Source organism: Carassius auratus, chromosome 50 (assembly GCF_003368295.1).
Source record: "Carassius auratus strain Wakin chromosome 50, ASM336829v1, whole genome shotgun sequence".
Classification (NCBI taxonomy): Eukaryota; Metazoa; Chordata; class Actinopteri; order Cypriniformes; family Cyprinidae; genus Carassius; species Carassius auratus.
Window position 1 is genome coordinate 7,579,430 of NC_039292.1, and position 14,306 is coordinate 7,593,735.

Below are 14,306 nucleotides of genomic sequence, written 5' to 3' on the forward strand. Positions count from 1 at the left end.
GAGTGAAAAATGTATATACATGTTTACATACACGTATACACACATCAGCTTGCAAATTATTCAAATCCTTGTGAAAAAATTCAAGCCCTTTAATATTTCTGACTAATTATTTTGTTTTGCACATAAATGCAAAACATCGTTGATGTTCGGAGGATTGCAAATGCCGTTTCAATGCCAATTGTGTGACAACCCTCACAAAGCCATCAAACAAATTAGAAGGGAGGCTTTGTAACTACACAATGTAATGGTCTGACATGTTTGATCGTCTACTTAATTGGAATTTTTGAGGAACATGGCAGCTAAATGCTCAGAAGAGAAGACAAACTGAGTATGATGACCTATCAAGTAAAGAAGACTCGATGCATTTTATCATGACTCCGATACTGATTACCTTATCAACAACTTAACAGTCGATGTTGGCTCAAATATTTTCTGCTCGAAAAGAGACAGGTGAGAAGAAGGCGAGAGAGGCATTGGGAGAACGAGAAAGAGAGAGAGAGAGAGAGAGAGAGAGAGAGAGAGAGATGTCCAGGATGACAACATGTGAAATCCCAGCGATAAGTGAAGGCTATATCTTAGGAGCCTGGCCGTCATGCTCACGCGATAAGGCAATCTCTGAAGGAGCGGTTGCTTATGGCTGATTCATCTGAACATTGAGAATATGTGAAATTCAATTTAGTGGAAAACAAGGTCAGCAATGGGCTTCTCAACCTTGCCTGCAGGTCACTAACTATGTAATCCACAATCTTTTGAATTAATGTTATGACGTTATTTTACTGACAAATGTTGAGAGCGTATTAATACAATGCTCGAGCACAAATCTCTCTGCTTGCATGCAGATTTCTTTTGCTATCGCACAAAACTGGATGCTCGCACAGATACATGCTGCTCTCGCCCGGAGAGCGTCCCACTCCTGGTTCAACCGAGTCACCCTCACAGGAATGCCCATGAAGCAAAGATAATAAATTGATTTAATATATTATATTATTCATTATAATAAATCATATTTACTGGCGCCTGAGAGTTTGAATTATTGTGAGAACTGTTCTTCAAATGAGTTTTATTAGGTTCAATTTGGGATTTTTTTTTTTTTTTTTTTTGTGGATCTTTGAGGTGAAGGTTTTTCCAGTACTGTTATCAAAGTAACATCCCTTACTTCTCAAATCTGCTTTTTTTGGGAATTATTCCACTGGATATTTCGGGTTCATGGCAGTTCATTCCGCAAAGTAAGACATGCATCTCAAATGTCATGTACCTCAAATAATATGAGGCACATTTTGATAATACCTTTAATGCTATCGTTCAGTCAGTTTTGTGTTTGTATGTAATATGTTTGTGCAATGGACATGTGCTAACTCCATTCATCCAGCTTATTTAAATGGTGTGCTATTACTTTTCTAAGCAAACAGATTTCAGGTTTTTGTGGGGGGACTATGATGTCAGAATCCAGAAGTGTAATTCACAGCGGGTTCTTTCGAGATTTTCCTATCGAAAATGTCCTATTATAATGGGGGTTTCAATTCATGTGTAAAATAAACCATAGGATAAACCTACCTTGGTGATACTTTTTATTCTACAATGTAAATTTCATGCGTCCATACCCAAAACACAAATGTGGAAGCAGTTATGTTCTTTTTTGAAAATGTATGTATTTAATAAGTAACTAAATAAGAACGTTTAGGCTGTGAGTTTACACTGTTGAAAAAAAACGTAAAAGTATCATCAAGTTATGTTTACCACAGGCTTTATTTTACTCATTAATTAAAATAATAATAATAATAAAATAAAATAAAAACACCACCACCAGCAACAGCAAAAACAACATAGGAAAATCTCGAAGGAACCCATGGCGAATTACACTTCCAGATTCATAGTTTCCCCACTTTATTGCCAAAGCCATGTTGCAAGATGATTTTATACAGTACCTCACATTTGCAACTTTATATCTTAAAATTGTAAGATATACTGTAATTTTTTTCTTCAAAATAGCAGCTTAATATCTCACAGTTGCTACTTAATACCTCATAATTGATATTTGTACCTCTCATGTGTGACTCTGGACCACAAAAACAGTCTTAAGTGTCAAAGTTTTATACATCATCTGAAAGCGTTCCATTGATTTATGATTTATTAGGATCTGACAATATTTGGTCAAGATACAACTATTTGAAAATCTGGAATCTGAGTGTGGCAAAAATCTAAATACTGATAAAATCACCTTTGAAGTTGTTCTTAGCAATGCATATTATGAATCAACAATTAAGATTTGATATATTGACAGTAGGAAATTTACAAGATATCTTCATGGAACATGATCTTTGCTTAATATCCTAATGATTTTGGCATAAAAGAAAAATCAATAATTTGGACCCATACAATGTTTTTTTGTTAGCTATTGGTTAAAACATATCCCTGTGACTTAAGACTGGTTTTGTGGTCCATGGTCACAAAGATGATTTCATACCTCATAACAACTGTATATCTCACAGCTGTTACTTTATACCTCACAACTGTGATGTTCTACCTCATAATTATGACTTTATACTTCACAGTTGTGACTTTATACTGTACCTCCCAAATACACTATAACCTCAGACCTCACAACTGCTTGAATTTTAGTCCTGAAATATGAATTTATATATATATATATATATATATATATATATATATATATATATATATTTTTTTTTTTTTTTTTTATATGTTTTGCAATGACTTTTTTCTTACAAATATGTCTTTTTAGCTCTTATTATCTCCTTTAACAAGAAGTGGGAAAGTTGGCTGGTCAGCTCTAACATTCTGGGGGCAAGTTTGCACCTCTCGCTTATTCTTTTCATTAAGAACTTAAACACAATTCAGATCACTTTCACATATTTAAACCTTCAGAGGTCAGAAACCTTAAAGATGATGAACATGTAACATCAGACACCCAAATCTCCTCTTCAACCTTCCATAAAGACAGTAAATGTTTGCCTTGCACCACTAGCACCCAGCGGTCTGTCTGCAGCGGTGTATAAAATGATCTCATTTGAAATCCTGTTGAGTGGCAGAGCAATCTAGAGATGTTCATGACCAGGTGAGGGTGACCTAGAAGAAGGACCCGCATCCCTCGGATAAAGAGAGAGGAGAGAGACTTTCATTCGCCGAGTGCAGCATCTGAAAGTGTCACGGGCGAGGGAAGACAATTGTGTCTTTAAGGGTTTCAGACTAAACAGCTTATTTGTATTCCAGCCATACTGCACGCCTCCTCACATGTGACTGAACGAGGAAGGGAGGCTGAGAGTGATGGTAGTGAGGAGGGAGGTAAGCAGAGAGAGAGAGATGAGCCTAAATGTGATGCAGCAGAATGCTGTTATAGAACAGGCTTTAGTAGACGAGGGAACATGGGCAAGTGCACACTCACACACTGTCGCAAACATGCTAACACATGTTTGGGGAAAGAATGAGAGAGAAGGAAAGCAACGGATGGCATCTTAAGTCCTCCGCGCTTTGGTTTATGGATGTGTGTTTTTGAAACCTGTAGTCAAGGTCTTCTCGGAGGTGCTTCAAGGAAAGACTCATGCCAGACAACATGCGGCATTTCTGACTCGTTCCACAGGTGAGGGAGGAAAATCAAGTGAGTCATTAAGTTCAGAGAAGAAGCAGCCCTGAATTCTGTCCTCTTAAGGCTGAAAGAAAAGTTCAAATTACATCTGGGTTTGAATGAAAGGAAGATTTTTTTTTTTTTTTTTTTGCCTAAAACGGATTTTTGAAGCTGTTTTTTTTTCGTATCTGTGCACTGAAGTGAAACTACTTTTGTGATAATGCCCCAGGAAATTGCCAGGTCAAACAGGCAATTCTGCACCAGCGCAGAATGAAATAACTTCAATCCAGCATTTCAGTACACTGACTTCATCAGTGGTAAGTAACTTCCTGAAAGAGTTTTATATTATATTTAAATTACTGTGTTTGTCGTTTGTTTTATTTTGGCTTATTTGTTAAAAGCAAAAACTGTAGCATCTGATTTCTTTAATTTTAAGTTTTTTATTTTTATTCATTTATTTATTTTTTTTAACGATGAATGCATTTGACAGACACTTTTATCCAAATTGATTCACTGTTCAGTCAAGACACATTTCATCAGTATGTGTGCAAACACATGACTTTGCTATTGTTGGCACCATTAGCTATTTACAGAAACACTTTCAACAACATACAGGCAATGATACGAGTGGCCTGTTTGTAAGCTCACAACAGTGTCTCTCAAATTCAGTCATCTAATATACTGAAGCTTTTGAGACACTATATCTGTGACGGTACTGGTTAGACTATGAATGCCACATGTTTGTCTTCTATTTGTTGGCTTGTTGGCCTCTGAAAGCACTTTGGGCACATTAATAGAAGTGGCGATGTATTTTACTAAGGAATCTAGAACATTAGTGAGATTTAAGTGTGCTCTTTTTTGATGGGAAAGGACAGAGCTCTGCTCTTTTAACCAGACAATTCTTTGAATAATGGCCATATTCTGCATATCGGCAATGCTTTCTGCTTGTCAAACAGTGCATTTTATGCATACTGCTTTATCCAAAATTATATTGCATTCAAATAACACATTTTATTTATGCATTTCCCGGGAATCGAACACAAGACCTTTGTTTGAGGTGCAGGGCAATAACTTCCCAGCATGTGGCAGCTGATCTGAGATGGATATCTGATGAACTTGTATGATGAGTCACATCCTGTGGTGATCCGGGCACAAATGTCCAGGTGGGAATAAAACTCTACAAACCCTTTGGTCTTCGGGTTTCATCAAGTTTTAAAACTTCTGCAGAATAGCCTCAGGCACTAATTCATCTAATCTCTAAAATGCAGTTTTAAAGGCTTCAAAAGGCAGACTGTGTTCAGACATCAGAGAGAGGGGAATCTCCAGAGCCCTACCTTCCAAAAAGTTGTTTCAGGCCAACCAAAAAGTAGCTACTCTCAAATTTGTAACAAAAAAACGTTATTATATTATATTATTAGTTTTTTTTTATATCAGGCATATTTATAACTGAAAATTATTATATATTTTAAATATTATAAATATGTTTTAATTGATTTTATATCATTTCATTTTTTTTTTCATCTGACACAGATTTCAAATTTCATTCGTGAACATTTAAATGACATTACTGACGTGGTGTGACACTTTTCAGATATTTATTTATTTATTTATAAAATAATACAAAATATTTCACATTTAAATGTTATAAATCATTATCATCTAATTTGCGTACATTTAAATATGACATTGTTGATATAAAAACTGGTGTGACATATCTCAGAAATGTATTTCTATTATTTATTAAATATTTATTAAATAATACAAACATGTAAAAAATGCAGTATTTCCTAACTGTTCTATAAAAAAGAAATTCTGTCTGATGCGAACCGTAAATCTCAAACCATACATTTAAATATAACATTATTGTCATTAAACCTTGTGCAACACATCTCAGAAATGTATTTATAATTTTATATAAAGTTTATAAAATAATGTAAAAAAAATATATAAAATGAAGTATTTTCATTTTATATATTATACGTTTTATAATGTTTTTTTTTCTCTCTGACGCAGATCTTAAATCTCAGTTGTGCACATTTATATATGACATTTTTACTGACATCTCACATAATAATTTTTATAAAAATTTTTATGTGAAATATGTGTTGGAGGCCTTTTTGAGATGTTATGAAATTCTGTGTGAAGACATATTTGAGATTAATGGCATCTCAAAAGAAAAATCTGAGAAAAAAAAAGTTTCAGTTTTCTCTGTATTTAATTGTATTGCTGTCAAAAGCAAGCAACTGAGGAATGAATAAGCATTTTAATTTGTGATTTGTTCTTTGCCTGGAGTTCTAGTTCTTTCAAATGCAGTTTTTCACTCAAGGTCTCACAAATTCACAAGCATTGGTGACAGCAAACAAGGCATTTCTAACTCTCCGACAGGGTTTAACAGTTTCACCTAAAGACAGAGCCGATCTCCTCCTGTGTCCCGGATGGTGGTCCTCAGAGGAGCGCTGAGACAGTTGTTTTGATTATGTTGTTAGTAGAAGTGTTCATCCCTTCTTAATGCAATTAGGGATGTGACAGTATTCTCAGTGAGTTATGATGTTCAGTGTGCTGCACAGCTCAGTGTATCACAAAACCCATGACACCACTGTGATTGACAGCATAATAACTGACATTGTTATGAAAATGAATGTGGAGGTAAACTCCTGCTCCTCTGTGTTTATAGTAGATTGCAGACAGGAGGTCGTCAGATGTAATATAGCTCATATTGTGATATTTTGGCCCTTAGGTGTTGTACAGTAGATATGCAAATAGTGGGTTGGATATAAGATGAGGTAAGATATACTGTATAATTCTGTCTTATTATATCTCATGTCTGTATATACACTCACCTAAAGGGTTATTAGGAACAACTGTTCAGTTTCTCATTAATGCAATTATCTAGTCAACCAATCACATGGCAGTTGCTTCAATGCATTTAAGGATGTGTTCCTGGTCAAGACAATCTCCTGAACTCCAAACTGAATGTCAGAATGGGAAAGAAAGGTGATTTAAGCAATTTTGAGCATGGCATGGTTGTTGGGGCCAGACGGGCCAGTCTGAGTATTTCACAATCTGCTCAGTTACTGGGATTTTCACGCACAACCATTTCTAGGGTTTATATAAGTAGTCACAAATTTTTGTGAACTGGATCAATTGATTCATTCAAAAAGATCCATGACGATTCAGATGATCCGGTTTACAAAACTATTTTTTTTCTTGTGAACTGGATCAACTGAGTAATTCAAAAAGATCTCTGATGATTCTTGAACAAATTAGAAGATGGTTCTTTCATGAACCTATTACGAAGGGTTAATGTCTTAAAATTTCAGTCTATTTTATAACACAACTATATAATTTGGTTTCAGACGAGTTGAAATGTTTGGTATGATTAATTTGGACATTTATGCTGGTTGTTGTCCTTTACTTTCATCGTATTTAACTCTTTCCTCACCAGAATTTTTGAAAAATATTGCCAGCAACCGCCAGTGATTTTGATGATTTTCAACTTTGATCGCCTCCAGTATATTTTGCTGTATGAATTTGAATATTTGAATACACTTGAATATAGGTAGGTTTCATAAAAATGCATACTTTTGAGCAAAAAAATTGTGAAAATCGCATTTTTATATAAAACTACATCTGGATAATATTCAGTACAATTAGCAAAGCATAAATCCAGTAAATCGCTTCCATCAACACCTCCAATAATATGCAGTTTTCATTTATATGCTGTCTATTGCTGATGATCGCATTATTTTTCATATGCATCTGTTTACATACAAGATCACTAATTTCTCCATCCTGGTCATGTGTGTTTTTGTACGGGAGGTTTTGTACTCACTCAGAAGATGTGTAATAGTGCCCCCAAGTGTATAACAGCGAAAACATAAAAAGCCGTAAAAACTTGTCAATGGCGGGGAAGCGTTGTCTTGGAAATGACGAGATAACTCGTCAATGGCAGGGAAAGGGTGAACAAAGCAGCCAGGATATTCTTCAATCAATAATTTTGTGATTTAAAGAAGACATTAATTCTTAGAACGACATGCAAATTATTAAATAATACCAGTATTTTCCTTTTTAAGTGAGCTATCCCTTTAAGTACATTTAAAACCTCAGTCACACTGGCCTGTTTAATAAGTCCCTCCGTGTGGATAGAAGATTTGTCCTTTCAAGGGCAAAGTCTGTACCTGAGACCATCTGTAGCTTGTGTGTTTATATACAAGTGTGTGTGTGTGTGTGTCCATCTGTGAAATGCACACTTGTCTTATTAGTGTCTCAACATAACCATATCCCTGTCAAACGGTGACAGCTCTATTTCCAAACCCGCCATATTGGCTGATTGAGTCTGTCATCGGTGCATTTGGGGGATGGTGGGGTGCATTATTTTGCCTGCTCATTTCTGTGGTTTCCCAGAAGATCATTTTTGCTCAAATGTAGCTCTATAGTACAGCTTATGAGACTCAAAAATGAAAAAATGCTCATAATTTATACACTTACAATGCTTTTGACTGTACAGTGAGAGTCAGTTCACTTCAAAATCCCGACGCCCATTGACTGCAATTATAAAACGTGGAATAGCCAGTACCAGTTTTGTAATATAACTTGGATTGTATTCGTCTTAAAGAAGAAAGTCATATACACCAGTAGCTTGAGGGTGAGCAAATTACAGGGTCATTTTCATTTTTTGGGGAACTATCCCTTTACTTTCGATTGTATGTTAAAAAGAAACATTGCATATATTTACAAAGAACTTGAGAGGAGTGGAAAAAACATTGAGTGAGTAATAACTCAGAATATGATTTATAAGTTGTTTCCCAAAAGTTGACATTAATCTAAAACCAACCCTTATTCAATTCACGCTGTACATGAAAATTAAATATTAGCAATGTGTATCGGCGTTTCTTTGAGTACAGCTTTCAAACAAATCAGTTAAAACACTAGCTAGAAATAAACAACTATGGCTCATAATTAAAGCAAATCCGCACGGCAGGAAGAGATGAAAATAATTGTTTTTCCATGTAACTGGAGATACACAGGGGGTCAGATAAAAAAAAACAGAAAAGGGGAAAATGCCTTCAGGCTGCTTCATAAACTAGCCTCCCTGATGGCTTTGAGATCTGCCTTTTAAAGTAATGACATCAAAACATGGATTTGCTGGGAGTATCTCTCTTCCTCAAAGGCCTGAGACATTGGGCGCATGAAGTCTCTTAATTGGAACTGATTAAAATTTTCTATGTTGTTCACTCCATCTTGCACTGTTTGCAGTTCTTTTCTGGTCTTTTCCAACCCTTATTGCCCTTTGATGAGGGAACAGTGTGTTTTACATTCTTTACACTTTTACCCGTGATCAGTTCACAGAAAATGCTACTTTTTACTGTATGTTGTGCTCAAATCTTTCTCAGGACAAACTACAATGAACTTGTGTTTGTTTTTATGTAGGGAGACCAGATGAAAAACCGAGATGTTTCAGACTGTTTTAAACTAATCAGTATAAATATTTTGTATTAAAAAACTTAGTGCTGTTTTAGCATAAAGTTTTTATTAGTTTTATTAGTTTTACTGTATGTCTATATAGTTTTATAGTTCTATATAGTTCCGGCTGTAATTGGGAGATGTCTGGCAGCAGGCATGTTGAGAGTGACCTAATGTGAAGGCTGTAAATGTATTGTGCTAACAGATTTCCTACAGTTATATAATGTGATAAACAGAGAGCTTCCTCAGCATGGGCTAATGGAACCTCCCGGTTCCTCATATCAGATCACAAAAGTTGCAGGAAAGCGCTGATTCTGCATTTGTGGGGCTGTAGGGAGATTCACACGCCGGTGCGCTGTCATACCTGCTGCATTAACATCACATCTCTCTGCCCAGGCCTTGTGTATTAGCCGGAGGGACGATTTTAACATCGTTTGTGTTGTTTGCCTGTAGTAATAATTCAGATTACCATGCATGGTTATGCTTTAGATATCACTGATGTGAACAGCACATTTTCCATCCTCAGAGAACAGCAGTTTGGTGTTTTGATTAGAAATGAAATAGATTTCTTTGGGGCAAATGTTGACTTCAGGATTGTAAATAATCATAGATTTCTGAAGAATATGGTCAGAAAATACATCAGATTTGGAGCTCTGGCTCAATAAATTACGACTGAATTTGGACTTAAAGTCTCGATGAAATAAAAAGTGATCCATTCACTTTAATAATGTGCATTTTGATATTATTTTGAATTATTCACTGGTGCGTGTTATTGCAAAGAAAAAGAAAAACATCTTAAATTTAAGCACTAGCTTGAATGCAGTCTGAGTCTATTCTGATATGTATAATATCTTTCAACATTAAATTAATTCCTGATAGTTAAAATCGTTTCCCACCACATTTTTTTTTTTCTTAATATCCAACAAATACCACGTTCTTGAAGGGAAAAGAATGTCAGCTTATTTCTGCCATGGAATGAAATAATAATAATAATAATAATAATAATAATAATAATAATAAAAGTAATTGCAAGTAATTATTTATCTCACAATCATGACTTTTCCCCTCCTTATATTTAAGCTATATCGCAAATCTTAGTATATCTTTTCTGAAGAATTCTGAAGAATTCTTATAATCGCAAGAAAAGGGTATGCAAAATGTGAGATAAATAAGATATAAACTGATATGAATTGTGTGAAAAAAATAATAATTGTGAGATATAAATTGGTCAAAATGACATAAACCCCCTGATATAAAAAAGTGACCTTTTTACATTTTCATTCATTTGATTCATTCTGTGTCAGAAATAAGCTTCCATAGAAAAAGGTTATTTTATGTATTATAATTTAATAATTATATGCACACACATGTATGCACACATAGTGTTCTTTTAAATTATAGAGATTAATAGGAACTAATGGAAACGTTCTTTGATTCAAGAGTTCATTCATACTGATCGAAACAGCAGTTGTTGTTGCACAATCAGTATCTTAGAGAGAAAAAGAGCAAAAATGGTTGTTTTACATGTCATTGTCATTTTTCATTTGCTCTCTATGCTAAAATCCATTAAAGTATATTGAACAAATCTGGCTGAAGATCTGCAGACTGACAAATAATTACGAAAACAAAAAGACAACTCTAGAATCTCATATTTGATCTATATCCCTCTCTCTTTCTCTGATTTAATACTATTTTATGTTATTGGTCAAATGTTACTTTGAAAAATGTACTTGACAATGACCTTTAGTACCAAGTTGGATGGTACTACGGTAATGAGGTTTCAAGAAGTCATGCAAACAACATACACAACATTTTTACAACTTAAAAACAAAAGGTTTTCAGAATGTAAACCCACTTGGCTTTCCACACTGTCAATAAAAATGGGGAAAGGTCCACAAAATTAAGGTAAATAAAGCATATCAGCAATTTCCTAAAGGTTTGCTATCTCTATCCTGGAATCAGAGCAGTGTTGCATTTCCTCAGTTCAATACATTAGGATGCTGTAATTTGTTTAAGAATCTAACAAACCGACTAACATGCTGCGGCAAAACTATCTTGACAAACCCAGTATCCGGTACATCTGTTAATCAGGAGTTTGTTTAATGCCGTGAAGCGTAACGCAGCATGAAGAGCTGGAACAGATTGAAACAGAGAAGGAGAAACTCTCAACACTGATGCGTCTGGCAGACCGGGTTGTGATTATTAAAGAACACCTGTTCAGCAAGCCAGGGCAGGTCTTGAAGATTGAACACGGGCTAATGATGGTCTCTGGTTAATTGTGCAAACTATAAATAGAGGAAGAAGATGCTACCGAACACTGGGGTGATCCCCCAGTGTCAGATCTTGGACTGTTGAGGTCAGATCTCCCCCTTGGATCGGGATCATGTCTGTGACCCGTGCATATGTGTGTGTGTGTGCATCTTTAAATTGCTGGTCTTTAATTATTAGAGGGGCTCTTAGTATAAATGGTCTTTTACAAGGTACGACAGAGACTAATTTGTAAATTGTGATAAATGGCCCATAGCTTATAATGACAAGCAATGTCAGAAATCATTTCTGTTCTGACCTAAATTCTTATTAGAATTTCAACCTAAATTCTAATTGGAAAGTCGGAATCCAAATATTTTCAGATATGCATATTTTCTATCAAGAAATTATATAAATGTACATATAAATGACTCTAAACTATTACTCTATAATCGTAACTATTTTTGAACATTAGCGTTTTGATCATATTGCCGCCATTTTATTAACAGCAAGCCACTTGAGACTGTGGATTACAGTTAAGTCGTGAAGAAGAACCCATTGTAAATGTATCAGTGACCTTATAAAATATTTTTGGCGGATAAAATCGTTTGCTCTTGTAAGCTGGAGCCCAAAACAAACAAATACATCAGTGAAAAAAGGAAATGAGAAATGAATGCAACCATAAATGAATAAATATTTGAACTGTGTCTGCAGTCTCCAGGAGACCTTTCAGGCAATAATTGAATAGTCGGTGGAAAACCGGGGCTTTTCACCTTGAAAAGAAATCACACCACAGCCCTGAAAGATTGAAAATTTTCCCTCTCCAAAATGACACTGCCTATCTTTATGATGAGTCCTAACTTCCTCGGAGAGAGAGAAAAAAATAAAAAAATAAAAGTAAAAAGCAATATATATATAAAAAAATTATATATTCATATACATATACAGTACAGACCAAAAGTTTGGACACACCTTCTCATTCAAAGAGTTTTCTTTATTTTCATGACTATGTAAATTGTAGAGTCCCACTGAAGGCATCAAGGGCTATTTGACCAAGAAGGAGAGTGATGGGGTGCTGTGCCAGATGACCTGGCCTCCACAGACACCAGACCTGAACCCAATCGAGATGGTTTAGGGGTGAGCTGGACCGTAGACAGAAGGCAAAAGGGCCAACAAGTGCTAAGCATCTCTCGGGGAACTTCTTCAAGACTGTTGGAAGACCATTTCAGGTGACTACCTCTTGAAGCTCATCAAGAGAATGCCAAGAGTGTGCAAAGCAGTAATCAAAGCAAAAGGTGGCTACTTTGAAGAACCTACAATATGACATATTTTCAGTTGTTTCACACTTTTTTGTTATGTATATAACTCCATATATAATTCCACATGTGTTAATTCATAGTTTTGATGCCTTCAGTGTGAATCTACAATTTTCATAGTCATGAAAATAAAGAAAACTCTTTGAATGAGAAGGTGTGTCCAAACTTTTGGTCTGTACTGTATATTGACTTCAGATAGCATATACAAACCTTTTTTCACGTTCACTTGCTTTTTATCTACACAGCCACAGAGCCAAGTGGCAGAGGTTTCAATCGATAGGACTCACTCCAAACCTCATGCAATCAGTGACTTGGACAAAATACTGCTGACCCCTGAGAATCCAAAACAAAAACAGAAGAACAACAAAAAAGAGTTGGGAGAGAAACAAGCAGCCGAATACCGACGACCGCGGACACTATTCTTGGAAGCGTAAATTTACTCAGGTCCTGTTATCTGCATCCGGAAAAGGTTGTCTTATGAGTTAATTTCTTAAAATTGACCTTGTCTGCAATTAAATAATTAAGAAATCACAATGCATCAATTAAACGAAACAAATAAAGTTGACAAATAGGAGATTATGTGTCAAGGTTTTGAGGCTGCGAGCAATTGCCCTATGTCAAGTCCAATTATATCTGTTATTGTTTACGGAGTCTGTGCCAATTACGGCTCTATTTGTGCTTAGCCGAGTCTTTTTCCATATCCTGATGTCCTTTTAGACACAGCGGGCTTGTTTCATTATTTGTTTATTTCATGACAACGAGTAAATAAGAAAACTGTTGGTTGTTATTGCGAGCACAAAAACACAGCAAAGCTAAATGCATTGAAGTTACATGGGGCGGGTATCAACAGAGATACAGAAAAATGCTCTCGCCCCCCTTCAGAGGGAATTATTCATGCCAGGCTACACGAGCGAATGCTCCCTGCTAAGTGAGCCCTAAAATTTCCCTTTTTCATCTTAGAATTCAGACCAGCGGCTCTTGACAAACCAAGTATTCCTCTGTTGTTATTTTGATTCCCACTTTTATGAAAGCATAAACAGTGAATACTTTCAAAACTACCCAACCATAAATGTTTTATGGCACCTCGACAAGTCATATTAAACTCTTGCTCACTGATGCCTGATTAATTAGAGACAAATAAAGTGAAGCTGCTTTAAGTTACTCGGTTCCTAGTAATATAAATGAAATGTGAAACTTAAAATTGAATGTGACTAACAGTCATTTTATTTTAGTTGGCCTATCATTCTTAAGTTTGTTCAAATATGCACATTTATAGAAACTATTGTCTGTGTTTGCTTCACCATTAAGCCTATTACTTTTTTTCTGAAAGCTAAGCAGGGTTTGGCTAGGCCACTACCTGGATGGTCACATCTTGAGCTTTTGTGGCATAATATTGATCACTACAAAAAAAAAAAAAAAACTTTTGTGATAATCAACATTATGCAGATTGAGTTTGACTGCTAATGTTACCCAATGTCCTGTTACAATCATAGACTCCTAATCCTCATCTTTTGGCTCCATCAGTCTGTTCTTGTCTCTGTTGAACCATGAACCCAGGTAGCAATGCTTCCTCTGAAACCATGTTGTAGAAAAGTATTACATGTTGTTCGTAATGGCAGTGCAAACCCCACAAATCATGTTCACATAACTGTTTCTAAACTAACAACACCTTAGAAATTGTTAGCAAGGTCAGAGAC